The following is a 19,199-nucleotide window of genomic DNA, read 5'->3' on the forward strand; positions in this document are numbered from 1 at the left end:
TAACCAACATTCAAGCAGTTAAGTAACTGGCCCGTATAATGTCATACAATAATGGTAGCTGTGGGTTATAGTGATTTTATATTTGTGTTAATTGTTAATAAATGCCTATTCTTTCTGCCTAGGGAATATTTCTATTGTGTTTGTGTCTCCCTCCAATTGTTATAATGGCTATTAATGCGTACTTTAGGTTACACATTTCCATCAAAAGACTCTGGAAGCACGCTGTATGTACATAATAGACTAACAAGGAAATGGTATCCATTCCAGTGACTTTGACCTTTGGGGCTAATCTTAATCCCACTTTATTCTTTTAGTTTAATTTACTGTTTGGTCTCTCCTCAGAAACCAATTTAGGGTGTCACTTGAACTAACAAATACTATTTATACTGAAATTACTTTCCCTGTTGACATTATTATAACTGTTAGCTGCATGAGAGAAGGTGATCTGAAGTCAATTGAAAATACTCCAATAAAAAGCAAGCACGTTGTCTTAAATGGTTTGTGGATCACGGCCCAACAACTCCAGCAACAATGCAGTCAAGCTAAAATGGGGCGAGTTAAAAGAACTATATTGCCATGAAAGTTCATGAAAACAAATTGGCTTAAATCCATTAAGTCTCTCTTAACTCGCTTGTAGATTAGCAGCCTCAGCCTAAGGGTGCCTGCAAATAACTCCTAACACATTAGCACCTTTCAACTGGGGAAAACTAATAAGCATACAATTCCCATCTGGCAATCCGAGGCGCTTTGAGATTTGCGCTGTGGTGTATTCTCTGATTCTCTGTCCTGACACTTTCAGGTTTTGGTTTGTAGGCAGCAGCTGTGGGAAAGACTCTTGACAGCACAGCCTTGTCACTTGCATACTCACCAATGAATACACAAACGATGTGGCAACTCCTTAGCTCAGGAATGGGTAACCTTTGGCCCTCCAAATGTTGCACTACAATTCCCATCATCCCTCACCATTGACTGTGGGGTGCAGGCATCTGAAAGGTCATAGGTTTCCCAGCCCGTTCAACCTATGAGAATTTATGCTTGCGTTTTTGCATTACCACTCACGTGTTACATGAACATAGCTATGGGGTTAGTCTTGGCAGTGTGGATAACGTTGCTCTTTGAGTCATCGCTCTATGTTCACACCTGACTTGTGGTTGGCCGCTACCTTAGCTAGTTTCCCAGCATGCTTTGCTGTACTGCTACAACACCACAATTTGCTGTCTTCCCCAAATGTCACTTGTAATGCCACTTCTCACAGCGCAGTTACCCATAGAATTTGGTCCAGCTGTACATTTTCTTTCAGTCTTCCGCCCTGACGGTTGAACCCAATGCCCACTTTTAAGACTGTTATGCAAATAAAAATAAAAGTCTGGATCGTGCTTTTTCTCCTTTTGACAACATATATGAAAAACACTCGAGGGGACAGATATTCTGTCCCTATTTCCTTAAACATATTTCCTAAAGTTCTTTTTTTAGAAATAGAATACCAGAGGGAGAGATGCTTTCTGTGATGTGAATTCTTTTGGCTTAAACCACGTAGGCAGAACACAATTTTTCAACAAGCCTGGAGAAGTCTAGATGTAAGGAGAGTATCGCCTTATAAAGTAAGGCTAGGTGGGAGGAGGAATCCTTAAAGATATATATACATTTGCATCTGTTAAGAAATAAACTTTTTGTTCTTAAAAATGTGATGTCAAAGGTTGGAGCAATTTTTAGAGCCAAATCTATCTGCTATCTTTTAGAGTTCAAATCTTAGAAGCCTAAGGGCAGTCCAAAATTGCACATTGTTATTTTAGTTTTGCATAATAGGACAGAGCAATCCACTGATCCAGTTGCATCTTGCGAAACGTGCACTCAATAACTTGGGGAATTCAAGAATTACCTAACTTTTCCTGTTATTTTGTATAGCACATTTCGTTCAATGGCAAGAGGAAGATCTATCTGAATTTCCTTACAACAGATCAAGAAAGAAGTGAAGTCCTGCTACTTATGTTATATGTTCTACCAATACAAGGTCATAACCAACATTTGTCATACTCAAAGTTGCTCCATTGAAATTAATAGATGTGGCTAACATAGATCTGTTAATTTCAATGGGGCTATCTATTCTACTAGTGGTGTAGCGGTTAGAATGTTGGACTAAGACCTGGGAGACCAGGGTTCAAATCTCTACGCAGCCATGACTTTGGGCCACTCATTGTCTCTGGTGACCTCCAAATTTTGTGGGTTTTATCACAAGCCTGCTCACCCAGGGCTGGAATTAGTTGTGTAATGAACTATCTTTTAGCAGCCCTGTTTTCAAAATATATTTATACCTCCAATTTATCTTAATTGTGTAATAGCTTCTGAAGCTGTCTGACTTTCTGCCAACTATTTTGTCTGTTCTTTTTCCTTGTTATCTAATGACTTGGAAACTAATGTATGTAATTATTTAGCATTGCCTCCAGGTAAGATTCTTTCCTCTGCCAACCATGAGGTTTTTTTATAGGCTTTAATAATCGCGGCTTACACAAATTCTGCCTTGCAGGCATAAATTAAAACAAAAGAAGCAAAATGTTCCAAATCATGAAATCTTCACCTGTGTTTTAAATTACGTCCCCTCACCTATTACATATACCTGCCTATGGTACATTCAGCTAAAAATTGAAGGGCCAAATACACTGAAGAAAAGGGCTATTGCTTCTTCTGCTCGGAGCTGGCAGAAGTGGGGTAAACATTACACATATCTGGAGTGTTGTCCCTAAGGCAGTTGGATGGCGCCTTGCACGCCTCCTTCCTGCAACTCCTGCAGCCAAGCTGGTGCCAAACCTATTGCTCTGCTTTCCTTTGGACCACATCAATGAGGCTGAGAGGGGGGGTCTTGTTGTCTGGCAACCCAGGAACCCCCATATACACTGCCCAGACTTGTGTCCCGGGAAGGTGACTTTGGTGCTAATGCAGCAGTTTGACTTCACCCCAGAGGCGTACTCCATTGTCTCTTGAGACAGATGGATGCCGCCAACAACAACCTGGAGTGGTTCACAGCATTAACGCCCCAAGAGGGTCTTGCTTCTCCCATAGCCACAGCCTTGGCTCCCAGCTTCCCAGCCCGCATTCTGCCATCTTCTACCTTTTAGCTTACATAACTAGCAGTGGGTTGAGGGAAGGGGAACCACCCATTTGCTGTCTGCCACAGAGCCACTTCCTTTGTTATCTTAATGGCCCATACTTAGAGGCCTTTGACCTCACCAGGAAGCTAGCCTGGCTATTCCAGGAATTGAATCTGTGCTGGATCCAGGAATCAGAAGGGTCTCAGGCATCAGCCTATCCACCCCCAAACGCATAACAATATAAAGGGCTCTTGTAGAGCAGAGGGCAGGAGGTCTCTGCTCCACACACATTAGCAGCATATCCATTTTGAGCCTTCTGTAAATAAAAATTCGATTGCAGGATTTAGAGGCTGCTTCAAAACCATTACATGACTCTTAAAGGACCCCCCCCCCCCAGTATGTATGGGATTTGACCAACATAGCATGGGGGGGGGGTTCAGAAAAGCGGCAAAATGTCTGGGATTTGGGAGGTGATTTTGAATACTTGAAAAACCTTCCTCAATTTAGTATTCTTTTTTTGGGGGGGAGGGACTCTTTTCCCTTTTCATTTCCTACTCTCAAATATGCTTGCTGTTAGCAGTAATACATAAAGATGCCATCATAAAAATTCAAATGAACCAGGAGTTCAAACTGTGTGGATCCAGTGCTCTCACTGGGCGCATGCGAATGAAGACCTTGAGACCCTCACAAATAGAATTCTGCTTAGAGTGCGAGAGATGCGGGAAGAATGTTCTAGACATCTTTCTGCTTGTAAGGGTGACACCATCATGTGCCCTCTTTTGAATGATGCTCCGCTATATAAAATATCCTGCTGAACAAGGTATATTTTTTTGCTTCCGACAGACCACGCATCCATTCCTGTTTTATCAAAGCATGGTGTGTGATTGAACTTCACCTCAGAGAACAGCTTAAGCTACAAATTATTACTTTGTGAAATTGGGGGAAGCTTGGCAAAACTCTACATGCAAATTTAGCCTTATTTATAAACTCTCTAATGGGATGTCACGTGTTTTACAGTGAGACTGTTCAATTAATAAAAGAGCTTTCCTCAGCACCTATTTTCTGAAGCAGTGTCCATATGCTATAGTCTAAAAGGCTAAAGGTTTTCGAACACATTTACTGACAGCCTGCTGAGCAAAAACAAACACTTGCCAAAACTAATATTTTGCCACTTTTTCTGCAGGCTCTTAAATTTTTATTGAAAGTTGAATATGAAATGTGATAATTCATCCGTATTTATTTGGTCAAAGTTTGTGAGGAGATTGTGTGATTTCTACTTTTTTTGTGCATTCATTCATTGTGATTTGTTTGCAGGGAGGTTATACAAGGTTATATATGCAGGGAGGTTATACAAGGTCACATCAAGCATGTTTTTATCCACATTTTCAAGTGCATTTTCTCAACACTTTTCTTACTGCAAATAGTCCAATTTGGGCGAGTAAGAAGGTGTTGTTGCACTAGAGCACCAAATTGGCTTTAATTGCACAGCCTGAATTTCTCAGGATGTGGCTGAATCCAGTTCTACATCCTATTACTTCAATAACCTCACTGCAAGTTTATGGTCTGTATCCCCCCAAATCCACAGCAATCTGTCAAGGAGCTGTCCGGCAAGTATGGGTCATCCACAGGACAGGAAAGAACTTGGGACATGGAATGCAATTAGCTTTTATTCACAGAAAGTAAACAACACAGCAGAGTTCCTCTGTCTCATCTTACCTACCTGAAGATGTATCTGGGACAGACCACTGACCCTGCCTTCCCCCTCTAGCCTCTCACTCTGGATCTCTCCCAAGCAGATGCAGACTGTGGCAAGGGGCTACACTTCTTTTTGGGGGGCCTGTCTGGACTCTGCTCAGCAATGTGCAGGACTCTTCTCAAGTGGGGTGTCAGGAGAGGAGGAGAGCCAGCAGGACTGGGACTGTCTAGCTGTTGGGCAGCTGAGGCAACCTCTGACTCCTCACTGTCTGAGTCCGTGCTCACATTAAATCTCTCTGCATTCAGCCCTGTCCTGGAAGGATCTCCTTTTTTTAAACCCCCTTTGATCACTCAACTCTCCTGCACCTAGCATCTCCCATCTTGTCACTTCTGCAGACGGGTCCCCCATGTCCCACCACCATTTTCCTGGGTCTAAGTCATCTTCTGCGTCATCCCTGGGGGGCTCTTGGATGGACAGTGCCCACCACTCTTCCTTGTCCAGCCAGACCCTGACACAAACTTTCACCATTGCTATCTTCACGTATATTCATATACATAGGCATGAAATTAACTCTCAATATTGTTCTACCCAATATATACTTTCGAGTCTCATGAATTTCACAGCGGAGTCCTGTGTGTTTGCCTGACAATAAATACATGATGATTGGTCTTGAGAGGGGAAAGAGGTCTCTGGAAGCCAATTTCCAGTCCTGTGTAACTTTTGCAGTACCTCTGTTGCATCTGTTTCTCTAACAAAATTATATGACTGTTTGTGGAAGGAAAACACACACAAAAGGGGTTCTTCGGTTCACAGAAGCTTATTCTGTCCACAGAGTGACTGCACTGGATCCTGCTCAATGTCAGGAAACAACTGTATTTTTCTATTGACATAATAATATGTATTCATAAAAAGTGCTTGGAAGCTAGGTTTATAAGGAAGAAAATACAAAAGAAATTAAATTGTGGTCTAAAGCAGTGGTGATTTAAAGGGCAGCCTGCGAGCTTAGTCTAGCTCCGATGCTATTTCCTCAGGAGGGTCCATTGGCAACTGTTTAATTTAAAAGGATTGTGCACAGCACTCCAGAATTGTGAAACTCTTTTTGATAAATAGAGCTGGCTTTATGATCAAGGCTAGCCATCGATGAAGAGGTCAGTTTGTATAACAAAATGTACTCCTGGGCCCTGGACCAGTGCTTGGAGGATACTGGCCCATGAGGATGGAAAAGGTGGCCAACTTTGGTCTAAAGTGCAATTGCAACTAATAGACAGCCTAAAGCTTCAAACACTTCATTGTGGTGCTACATCTATCACAATCCAGTATGGCACCAAGTTTATCATTTCAATTATTTGTAATGAAAGCATATTACTTTCAGTATTGCTTTCAATATTGCTTTCAAGTTTAGTGCCAGTCTGTCATGTGGCCCAAAGTCAGATTTTTCAACATTTCCCGTCATTCATTCATTACATTAATTAATGTAAATGCAACTCCCATGCCCTGAAGCCAGATCTCCCTCTAAAGGAAGGCAATGGCAGATTTCCCATTGACCTCAGTGGAAGCAGCTTTGGGTTCATAATTCTCTCATATATTATTCTTTAAAGAGGCATAATCAGAAATGCTCCATTATGTGTGAAGTATTACATGTGGCTGTACAGCACAATAACCATAATTAATTGCATTAATGGTGCAGATATTGTTCTGCTAATTAATTTCTATGTTCCTGCTCTGAAGGAGGAAGGCAGAGTACCTCCTTGTGAATTCTGTAACTCTGGAAGGAGACAAATGTGGGTAATATTTCAATTCAATTTTCTCTGTTTTCCTAACTTAGTATTTTGTGATACACTGATCTATGGGTGTACAAATGCAAGAGAAGCAGGGCCGGCTCTATCAATTGGCAGAATGAAGTAACTACCTCAGGCGGCATATGCTGGGGAGAGGCAGCAGCTACAGCTCCCTGTCTTTTCTTCCTGGCCACACCAACTATAACTTCAGTTGAAGGACAGACAGGACAGTGGGTACTGCATGGCCAATCCTACACCCCCAAAACTGCCCTCAGGTGTGTGGGAGAACACTACCCCATTGCTAGTATTGAAGATTCAACTTCCAGTCCAGTCAGTGTCTGCACAGAGAAGGGTGGGCATTTCGCCTTGTCCTTCACCGCAGGCAGCAAAATCTCTTGAACCAGCTCTGAATGGAAGCTATTAAGTTTCCAATGGAGAAGGGAGACACACAAAATAAGTGTTCTGCTGTTTTGTACTCTTTCCTATATCAGCGATTATTAAAACTTTGTTGTTTTTCAGACCACTATTCTCAGAAAGGGGAAACCTTCTTTGGAGGTTTTTAAGCAGAGTTTGGGTGGCCCTCTGCCATGGATGCTTTAGCTGAGTTTCCTGCATTGCAGGGCGTTGGACTAGATGATCCTTGAGGTCCCTTCCAACTCCATAATTCTATGGCTCTCTCTCTCTCTCTCTCTCTCTCTCTCTCTGTGTGTGTGTGTGTGTGTGTGTGTGTGTGTGTGTGTGAGTGTGCACGTGCACACACACGCATTGTACCACTAAATACATTTATCAGTCAAGACACTCACAGGAACAGGTGTTTAATTTTCCATTCAATACTACATGCCTTCAGAATTTTTAATCTATTGTTTCTGGTTGAGAAGCATCATATATGAAACAATATCTCCTTCTATGGGAATGCATGCTGAAATCAACATAGTGGCACATGTGCAAACTGATACCATGTTTGCATTCTGACATCATTTAACCCAGGAGTGGGGAACCTTTTTCTGCTGGGCACGGGGGCCACATGCTAGTGGTGGGCAGGGCAAGAGGCAAAAGTGGGTGGAACAATGAATAAATTGTACCTTTATGCAGAAGGCCAGTTTCTACACACAAACCTCTCTGCCCTCTATCCAGGCATGCAGGAGCATTATCAGAATTCAGTGACACACAGGCAAAAACACTTCGGGAGGGTGCAAAGCAGGGCTTGAGACAGGTGTGCACGGATAAAAAAAGGTAAAGGTAAAAGACTCCTGGATGGTTAAGTCCACTCAAAGGCAACTATGGGGTGCGGCACTCATCTCTCTTTTCAGGCCAAGGGAGCCGGTGTTTGTCCATAGACAGCTTTCCAGGTCATGCAGCCAGCATAACTAAACCGCTTCTGGTGCAACGGGACACCATGGTGGAAACCAGAGCACAGGAAAACACAGTTTACCTGCCTGCCACAGTGGTACCTATTTCTCTGCTTGCACTGGCATGCTTTCGAACTGCTAGGTTGGCAGGAGCAGGGACAAAGCAATGGGACCTCACCCTGTCATGGGGATTCAAACTCAGTGGTTTAGGCCACAGCCTGGAGGACCACATTCAGCCTCCAGGTGTGAAGTTTATGAGAGCAGTGCATGTAAGATGTAAACTTGGAGTGCTGTCCTTCAGCTTACGACACCTAGGCCAAAAGTGGCTTTAAGTTGGGCTGCTTTTCCTGAGCTGAAGCTCCTGATAAAAGAAACAGGAATATCAACATCAGAGTTGTCCTAAGGTTAACGGAGATAACTCTTATCAAGAACTTCGTACACAGAAGTGCTAAAGATAACGATGCAAGCAATCTTGCAGAAATAATTAATAAATAAAACCAACAAGTGAAGCAGGGTGAGTAAACTTGTTCCAAGCTGCTTGATCAGCATGTTTTCAGACTGGCAATAATAATATTTTTCCCCTGGAAAGACATATTTCATGCAAGGGGCTGAGGACATTTAAGTAATTAAACCACTCATATTTCTGTGAACTATGTGTTCATTAGGATTAGCATTTACAAATGCATGTCAAGAATAGGTTTGGCAGCTGCAGTCACCCCCCTCCCACACACACAAGCTGCAATACTCTGATACGAAAAGCTGCATCTAGTGACGAATGAGTCCATTCCACATTAGCCATTTTGCACTGAGAGTTGCCATGTCCAGTGGGAATGGGGGAGAAACAGAAGGATTCTGTGCGAGGGGGGAAAGGCTGAGGGGCTGTAACTCAGAAGGCTGCTTGCAGAAGTTCCTGGGTTCAGTCTCTGGCATTTTTAGGTAGGGATGGGGAGGAGTCCTATTTAAAACCTGAAGGGTTGCCACCAGTCTGTGTAGATTCAGAATGGGGAACTTGTGGCCCTCCAGACTGGTGTTTCCCAAACTTGGGTTTCCAGCTGTTGTTGGACTACAATTCCCATCATCCCTGACTACTGATCCTGCTAGCTAGTGATGATGGGAGTTGTAGTCCAATAACAGCTGAAGACTCAAGTTTGGGAAACTCTGCTCCAGTTGTTTCTGGTCCACAGCTCCCACCATTGCAGGACTAAGCGTCGGGTTCCCTATACCCCAACCCATGCAAATAAGAGACCAATGAGGCTGCTTTTTTGGGGTCAAAACTTTATTGAATGCAAATGAAAGAGGTTTGGCTTGGGCATGGGGCAATCAAAATACTTCCAGCCTGCCTGCCGGAAGTGATGCATGGTCAATCCAGACGGGGGTTCCTTACATCAAATAGGGTGACCCCCACAGGGACCACTGTCTGGGGGAGTGCCTTTGGCCCTGGCCCTGACTAGCCCCGCAGACATGACCACTCCCCCCGGATCCCTTTAACAAGATACCCCAGCGTTTAAAGGGGCAGACAGAGACTACAACCTCCCCTCCATCCAAAACAAAGGATTGCCCCAATGTCGAACCCAGTGGTGACAATTGCTATGAGGTAGGCAAAACCACCGGGTCGGTGCCAATTAGCCCAGTGGGCAAATTCCTACTCAGCACCTTAAAGAATGGCAATCACAGTAGCCACAGCAAAGTCATTGACTATCAGCTTAATGGGTGGGCAGGGGAAAACCCAGAGACCCAAGTTTAGGAAACTCTGCTCCAGATGTTTCTTTTCCACAGCTCCCACAATTCTTGGCCTTTGGTCATGCTGTCTGGGGCTGATGGGAGCTGGACTCCAATGACTTCTAGAGAATTATAGGTGACCCACCCCCGGACACTATTGAGGCATGTGTACCAGTCATCTAAGGCAGCTTCCTTTGTTCAGGAGATATTCCCTTGTACCCCAGCAAAGGTGTGTTTGGTGTAATCTACCAGCTTATATTTGTAACCTAAGGAGAACTGTGTGACTTCTCAATTTGTTATGCTGTTCTTCCCACTTAAGAAAAAAAAAAATGGAATGCTTCTCCAAACTGAGATCTAAGCTCATGGCAAATGGTTTAGACATCTCATTTTCTTTAATTAAATTGCATACAAACAAAACAACGTGGAAACAATAAGAACCATGATCACAGTATTTTCACTTAAAGGAGATCAGCAGGATGTAGATCTTTTAATATTGCATTGCCCTTGTGTGTCTAACTGGGTCCATCTTGTCTAAATGTGTTGGTCCAAAGTTTTCTAGGCATTCCTGGAAACTGTAGATCAGTATCACCTGTATTTACAAATTTGGTAATTGCTCTACTCTGTGTAGTGCCTGCATTTCCAACCCCTCTGATTAGAAGCCCAGTCCTTGTTATTGGAAATAGCTTAAGAGGTTTGCGGTACCACTAGGTGCAGCACTGCCGTTGAGCTCTCTTTCCTGCCCTTTCCCCCCCTCAGGGAGCTAGCTGATATTTTGTCACCAAAAAACAACTGGGATGTAGATGTTGATAACAATTAACACTGACATGAGAATAAAGGACCAGCAAACCTTAAATTCAAAATCCCAATGGCCGAGGATTCCTGTGATAGCCTTGGGCAAGTCCCGCTCTCTCGGGCTTTGATTTCCACCTGTAAAATGGGCGTATTCATACTGTACAGTACTTCAGAACACTGTTGTCTGAATGAATAAGAAAACAATGTTATAAAATGTTACCAAGCAGATAAATAAAACCCAACATATACTTAGAACACAGCTGTCAAATAACACTACAGTTTTAAGTATGCCAGATTATTATTTACATCTATCTTTACAGGCCATATGAAGATATATGTTGCATTACTGCACACACAAAAAGCTCATTTACTTCCATTGCTTCTCTCTTTGCTGACCAAAGGAAAGCCCAACCCATTATGTATAATGGTACTATCATCATGGATTTATGAGAGAAGTAAATAATCCCTTTTGACTGATTTAAGGTTCCATGTACTCAGGCTAAATGCTCTCTCTTTAACCAGATGTTATTTTTCTCAGGCCCAAGTGACATTATCGTACAGCCACTCCCCAATTCCGCACTGCTTAATTAAAAAAGAAAGTAACACAACATAAGCATTTTATCCAGATAGCTAAAAATTTATTGAGACAAATGTTTGCCCTGCATTTCACATCCTGCATTGATATCAGTCCAGTTCGCATTTGGGCTGTGTACACACCAACTCACTTGTAGCACAAAAACATAGTTTTTCTCAATCCGGAATCATTCCTGCTCTTCAAAATGCTTCTTTCAATCTAGATTGATTCCGGATCCTGTTGTCCACAAAGCTGGGTGTGGTTCCTTGCTATGCATTTGCAAACTCTCCCCTTGATTAGACTATCCATGCCTTTTGTTCCCTGCACCTGCCCCAGGTGAGTGAAGAAGGAAGAGATTAATGGGTTCTTGGTATACACCCACCAGCAATGTCAATGGGCAAGTGTGGATAATTTTTAAGGTAATATTTTAGTTTCCTGTTAATTACATTGCTTTGAATGTGTACTTTATATTTGAGTGTATTCAGTATTGTTTTATTGTGGATTGTTTTACTGGATGTTTCAATGTGTTATAAACCACTTGATATCCCCCCCCCCTTAAAAATATAAAGCAGTCTAGAAATGAAAAATAATAATAATATACACTTAAGCTTTGCACAGAATTATCACAGACTTTATTTATTGCATAGTATGGTGATTTGACCCCAGTGTTTACAGTTGCACACACACACACACACACACACACACACCGATTTATACTCATGTGTATATCTGCCAGTTGAGGATAACACACCATGCATCTAAGGAAACAGTCTCATTCCATGGAAGCTTATGCTACAAGTGTCACAAAACTCTCTGTTGTTCTTTCTGCAACAGACTAGCACAGCTACCCCTCTGGAAGTCATTTAGAGTCATGTTTCATTTCACGTTAGAATGTATACACATGTAATATCAAGTAGCAAGTTGTTGTTTCTCAAAGGCTTAACCACACAGGAATATATAAATGTGAGCATTTTAGCCTCTGGAAATAGGGGAAGATGCAGGGGCGAAATGTCAGATTAATATTTTCCAGCTTAGGTAGCTCATAGGCCTTAAAACTGCTTGCAGATTCTAAAAAAAAATGTTTACTCAGCCATCCTTTAAAAACATTTTTTTTTTCTGATTTACTGAATCCTTTGATAAAAATGGGGGTTGGGGAGCTTGAACAGCCATAATTCAACTTTCCTGATAAAGGTGGGTGGGGTGTTTTGTTTGATGTCTGCAATGCTACCTTTGCAGTCCTTCATACCTGTCTGTTCCTGTCTGCTTTTATCTACTGACTGTATTGAGCATCTGATTTCTCATTGCCACTTTACCAGCTGCAGTATGTAAAGGATGACAGGGCAGTAAGACCTATTCACAGAAGTCCATTTCACATAAATATGAGCTGAGACTATCCACTCCATCTGGTATACTTCGTTCTTCTAGAGCAAACATGGGAAAACATGTTTGTTTTTAAATTTCTGGCACACACTTGCAAAAAGTGCCGTGAGTGCCAGTACAAAATGGCAGCAAAAAAATTATTCATCTCCTATTTTCTTCATGCTATTCACCCTCCGTAGTTCTTAAATTGCTTTTGGGGTTTGCTCTTCTCTGTCTTAGGGTATTCCTGGGTGGATGATTTTAGGGTTCAGACACATTGATACAGTGTCTACTATCTGCAAACCTCAGAGAGACAGCGGAGATGACTGCCAGTTCAAAGGTCAGGCTGAGAACTGGCAAGATAACCAGCAAACCCAATCCCAACAGTAAAACAGCAACTTGGTGCAAACTCCTGGTGCTACTTGGAATCTAAGTGACACTTTCCATTAACAGCTGCTGGTGCAATCATATTGCTCTGCTTTCCTTTGGACCACAACAGCAAACCCAAGAAGGGGGTCTTGTTGTCTGGGCAGCCCAGAACGTCCATACGCACTGCTCAGACTTGTGCCCTGGGGAATTCACTTTGGTGCTGCTAGTACAGCAGTTTGATTTCACCCCCTGAGGCATACTCCATAGTCTCTCGAGACAGACGGAGGCCAACAACAACAAAAACATCAATTCTTCAGTTGATTTTTAACTGTATTTTTACTGTTTCGCACAACCCTTAGTGCTCTGTTTTGTTTTGATGTGTGCTGCTTTGAGGTCCATTTTGATTAAAAGCAGTGTACAAGAATGCAAATAAAATAAATGCCCACTGAAATTTTCACACATACTCATGAGTAAGTGTATTCAGCACCAAGATGGTGCTGAACACACTTTCTCTCCAGCCTTTTCTTCCCAATATTCATTTACATCAATGTCATTGAGCAGAAACTAAAAGCGTTTCTTGAAATACATTGCCATGTCTACAGATGATTTCAATTTATACGGCTACCTTTTTAAAATTCCAGGAGCACTGACAACAAAATATAGTAAGGCTCAAAGAAAGTAGACCGCATTCCATGCAAATCTTTTGTGATACTTCCTTGTGATCCTCAGACGTGCAAATATTTTCTAACAGCACAGAGTGTGTTGTGCAGGAGATATTTATGGTTCTTTTCAATGGAATTAGGACCTGATGAATTGTAACATTATACTAGAAACACAGCTGTGATATATGTGAGTGTGTGTGTGTGTGTGTGTGTGTGTGTGTGTGTGTGTGTTAGGCTGTACTGTACAAGGGATACCACTTCAAAACATAAAATTTTTACTGACATCTTTCTCATACATTCGACGTTCACAACCCACAAATGCCCATGCTGTAAATTTGCAAGTCACATTAATGTGGCAGTAAAATTTAGTGATCTGAAAGCTGCACTTGTAAAATATTTATGAATCCAAATGATTGTCACTGGGAGAAACTGTTCAGTCAGCTCCCTTACATTCTATCCTTGCCTGGGCTCTCCCTCCGCAGGTTATTATAGCTCAGCAAGTCCACAGCATGACAAAGGCACAACATTAGGCTGGAAAATTCAAAGAACAAACCATTGTTTTAGAGCAGAGCTTTCCAAACTTTTCACATTGGTGACACACTTTTTAAACATGCATCATTTTACAACACAGTAATTCAGTTTTACCAGCAAACCAAACATTCAACAAACCCCTTTCCAGCCTGGGAGGGAGTGTTCGCGCAGCTGTCTCCACCGAGTGTAGGATTCATTAGCTGCGATTCGGTATACGAGTGTTTCTCGTTCGAGATGGTTGATTTGGTTCCCTTCATTGCTGTTTAGAGTGCTTCTCTATAATTGCCATAGATCTAGTTTTCCACGTACTTCTTTACATGCCCCCTGAGTTCAACGCACCACTTCTGTCACCTTTGACTTAACCTTGCACTGGGATGAAGGCTAGAGCTCCAGCCCTATATAAACTTACCAAGCAGCACCTGCCACAACTAAATAAATGAGCCTTACTTCTGCATCAAATTGTTCTGCACATGCATATAATTGCATTTTAAATATTCCATTACCCATGCTCTACCCCTGCTTACTTTTCCTCCTCTGTAAAGGTAAAGTAAAGGGACCCCTGACCATTAGGTCCAGTCGCGGACGACTCTGGGGTTGCGGCGCTCATCTTGCTTTATTGGCCAAGGGAGCCTGCTTACAGCTTCCAGGTCATGTGGCCAGCATGACTAAGCCGCTTCTGGCACGGAAACACTGTTTACCTTCCCGCTGGAGTGGTACCTATTTATCTACTTGCACTTTGATGTGCTTTTGAACTGCTAGGGTGGCAGGAGCAGGGAACGAGCAACGGGAGCTCACCCTGTCGCGGGGATTCAAACCGCTGACCTTCTGATCAGCAAGCCCTAGGCTCTGTGGTTTAACCCACAGCGCCACCCAACTTAGTGTCTTCTAGATGTTTTGGACTACAACTCACCTCATCTCTCACCATGGAACATGCTGGCTGGATGAATATTATTCGGTTGCTCTATTATCTCACCCAACAGGTGAATCTCCAAAAGTAAACAACATTTAAGAAGGGGGCAAACTTCCCACATTAACCATATCAAAAGCTGGTCTTCTGCATTCCCCCCAAGTTCACAGTCCATCACATCAACAGGACAGTTTTCTCTGCTTGCAGAGCAACCATTGACCTCTCTGTCTTCCTAAATGCCGCTGCAGAAAATGTTGTTACCGTAATTTATAAAGGACTGGAATGAGACGACACAAAGGTACAAATCTTATTTTTATGAGATTGTTCCCTCCGGACAGATCCATAAGTCTGAGCTACAGTGCAAGCATCCCTAATAAAGGAGAGAGAAGATGTGCCTTTCAAATAGCACTCAATATGGGTTAACCACTATAGAGCTTAGTGGAAATAATTCTAATGGTGTGTCTATGCTGTTCATCTCACACAATAATGTACCTGGAACAACTTACCTGGTTTCTTAACACTAAACTGGGGAGCTCAGAAATCAGGTGCTTATTTTGCTCTGGTGTCTCTTGATGCTCGTAACAGTTGCTTGAAAAATGCTTAGACAATTCCCCTCCCTCCTTCTCAAGATCAAAACATGTTTTGTTATTTGGTGACCAAATTGGATTGCGACCAGGTGGAGAGGGATTACCCTCCGTCCTCTCAAATTTCCATTAGCTCCAGGAGACTGTTTCCATTGACACCACTGGAAGCTTCACTCCTGGGTCAAAGGATGCTTCCAGGCCATTGCTGTTTTTGGGAGGGGTTCAATCACATCCCTGCAGATTCAAGTTGTGCCATTCTAGTTGATTGGATGATCTTGCACAATGAACCCTGTTCTCATCCCCCCCAAAAAAGACAGTAAGGAAAATACACTCCAGTATGGGATAGCACTTCCTTTGATGTAACATCATTTAACGCCCCCACTCTGCAAACAAATCAGAACGAATATTCACTAAAGGGACAGTGTTGTCTATTCCTCCTGCAAACCAATCAGGGTGAATGCTCAGTAAACAGGTAATCTGAAAGCACAGGAGTCAACTCCTAGAGACCAAGGTCCCTTCAGTTCCCCCATGAAATATTTGAGGGGGCCATCCCACCCACAAAGATTATGGGCATTACCATTCTAATTGTGTGCATGTGCTGCATCTTGTGATCAGTTACGTAGGGTGGGGATTACCTTGCCCCTCCCCCCGATATGGCCGGTGTGGTGTAGTGGTTAAGAGCAGTAGACTCGTAATCTGGGGAACGGGGTTCGCGTCTCCGCTCCTCCACATGCAGCTGCTGGGTGACCTTGGGCTGGTCACACTTCTCTGAAGTCTCTCAGCCCCACTCACCTCACAGAGTGTTTGTTGTGAGGTAGGAAGGGAAAGGAAAGGAGAATGTTAGCCGCTTTGAGACTCCTTCGGGTAGTGATAAAGCGGGGTATCAAATCCAAACTCCTCTTCTTCTTCTTCTTCTTCTTCTTCTTCTTCTTCTTCAAGTTGACAACCCTTTCTGAAAGTGCCTTAAAATATCAAAAAGGCTGGTCTTCCTTGTGTCCCACAGCACATCAGATCCATGGCCACCTGCTTATAGGCAATTAAATATATTGGGTTATATCCAGACTGAGCTAGTTACAATTACATCCCATTGATTTCAATGGGATCTAAGTTCAACTAACTTAATGCACAATCCTATGCATGTGCACTCACAACTAAGCCCTATGGAGATCAATGTAATGATCTCTGGCAAGCAAGCAAGCCCCAATAAGAAGTAATGACTCCCAGCAAGTTTATGTATGTTTATTTACAAAAAAACCACACCTAGAGCCCGGCTTCTTGCCTGCTCGCATTTACGTTTGTTGTTCAGTCTGAAGTTTTGCCCCTCCCACAGCAGGGAAGATGCCAGACTCCCACCTTTCTCCCCTTGCCCTTCCGTTGCCATCTGATTTTATCCAAATGCCAAGAACGGGGACTGAGAGACTGACATCCCATCTCCTCCCCACTCTCACTCGACACAGCCTCAGACCTCTGCCTAGCAATGCTCTGGCTGCCTTCCAACTCTTCTTCTTCTTAAGAGCTAATAGAGTCTTCCCCGTGAATTGGGGTTGGACAATACTTTCTCAATTCTGTCAGCCAATTCTCATCCGCAGAGTTGATCCCTTGTTCACTTAGTTCAGTCTCTGAGTCTAACTCATCCCCTGTCCTCTGGGGGGCCACGTTCCTGACAATCAATGAAAGTAACTCCTAAAATGTGTTTTGGACTGCAGTCTTTGGATCCAACCCATGGTGCCCACCCCTGACGAGGGTATGATCTAGGAAAAAGTACTCATAGTGAAAACAATGGAATGAGACTTGGCCACCACTAGCTCAGCTTCCATTGATTTCAATGGGACTTAATCCTTGTTTATTTAAAGTAATTTCTGGACTGCTTTTCAGTTAAAAATAAATCCAAGGGTTGTTTACAACAATAAAAGAGGAGCAATCACTGTATCAATAAAAGACAACAATAAAACAGGGGGGAATCACAATTAGAATACTTAGGTCATTGAAAGCTGGCATAAATGTTGGGAAATGCTTCTGCAAAAAGATATATTTTTTGGTCAATGACAGAAACAGAGGGAATATCATTTCAAAGTTTGTCCCAGGTACAGAGAAGGCCCATTATTTCTGTGTCACCACAAGATGCTTTCTCCAAAAAAATTAGGGATTGAGCAATCTGCATGGTGGAAAGCCTTAGATTGTGTGTGTATTTTCTAATACTTATCACTCACTGACAGCGCTTGGATTCGCAGAGTGTGTGACCATCACAAAATCTAAACAGTAGCTCCTCTGCAAGGCTTCATTTTAAAGTGCCATCTGGGGTGAATTAGGCTGCTATTCAGACCGTGGTGCTTCTGCAGATGGCGAGGTGTAAATGTGTTTTACAGGAACGGTAGATTATGTTCTCATGATGTCTGCCGCTTTTATTAGGCGCTGAAGCACCAGAATTCCAGAAAACACAAGGAATGACAAAAAAGAAGAAAAGAAAATGCCTTCTGAGCTTAAATTACAGCCACATCTAATGAACGGAGAGGTGCTTTCATTTTACCGGGGCATTTCTTTTCAACTCCTGCAGGTTACATGGGCCCCATGACCATAACAGTAAGCATAAGCTCCAAAGGTATCCCAAGAGATATCATTAGTCACATATTACATCCTTTTCTAATTTGTACACTTACTTGGTCGCAAGGTTTCACAGGACTGCTGAAACCTCCAGAATTTCACGATTCCCTCAGCAATCTACAATAGTCCCTTAGTCTGAACGACATGTATTATTTCCTCGGCGAACGTGTGATGCAGGCGGGTTACTAAAAGATTTATGATAAGGAAGCTGAGAAGTTTTATTTCCAACCTAATTGAATACATCATTGCTTTGTGTTCTAAAAAGGGTGCATTGATGTACGGCACCCTCTCCATGCCCTGTGCTCGGGCCGCCTGCTGAAAGAAAGCTTCACTCCATGACAGAATGCAGATTTTGATAGGAAAGTTATGGGCGCTAAGAAGTGTGCTTCAGAATCAGGATTACAATGTGTAAATCACAGCACAGAATAACTCTTACAGCAACGGAAGAATTTCATTTAAAACAATGCCAGCGTTTTTTACGGGTGAAAACCTGTCTGAGTGGCAACGCGAAAGACTCTCGGGCTGAAACTAGGCATGATTATGTTAGACCCACTTGTAAGTTGCAAATAGGGTGGCCTGGTTATCAGAGCAAAAGGAGCGCAGAGCTTTCCCCCTCCTTAGCTCACCTCTGGCAGCCTGATGTACTAACTCCATTATTTGGAGCAAGCCCAGATTGGGGGCAGAGTGGAGCAACAGACTGAGGCTGTGTACACATTACTATCTGGAAACACAGCAAGGTTTTTCCCTTTTGCTGCATTTCAAATCACACTTGTACTTTGGCGTACATATCAGTATGGTTGGATGTGTTTTTCAAGTCACCCTGTTTGTCCACACCAGTGGGCAGAGAAGGGTATGTGGATGCCTTCATATGGTTTACATTTTCAAATGTAACGCTCGTTTGGAGGAAAACCCATCAAAACAGAGTGTTTCTCAAGAAACTACGGGATACATGTGAATGGTGGGCAATGTTGTGTGTACATTCACAGACCAGCAGGCAGGAAAGGAAGGCACAGGAAGATGGAGGGGTCAGATCCCCATGCCCCTTAAATCAGACACCACCACCTAGAGCCAGCATGGTGTAGTGGTTAAGAGCAGTAGTCTCGTAATCTGGGGAACTGGGTTCGCTCCTCTGCTCCTCCACATGCAGCTGCTGGGTGACCTTGGGCTAGTCACACTTCTTTGAAGTCTCTCA

The sequence above is a fragment of the Podarcis liolepis genome, assembly GCF_965112155.1.
Source record: "Podarcis liolepis genome assembly, chromosome: 12".
In the NCBI taxonomy this organism is placed as follows: Eukaryota; Metazoa; Chordata; class Lepidosauria; order Squamata; family Lacertidae; genus Podarcis; species Podarcis liolepis.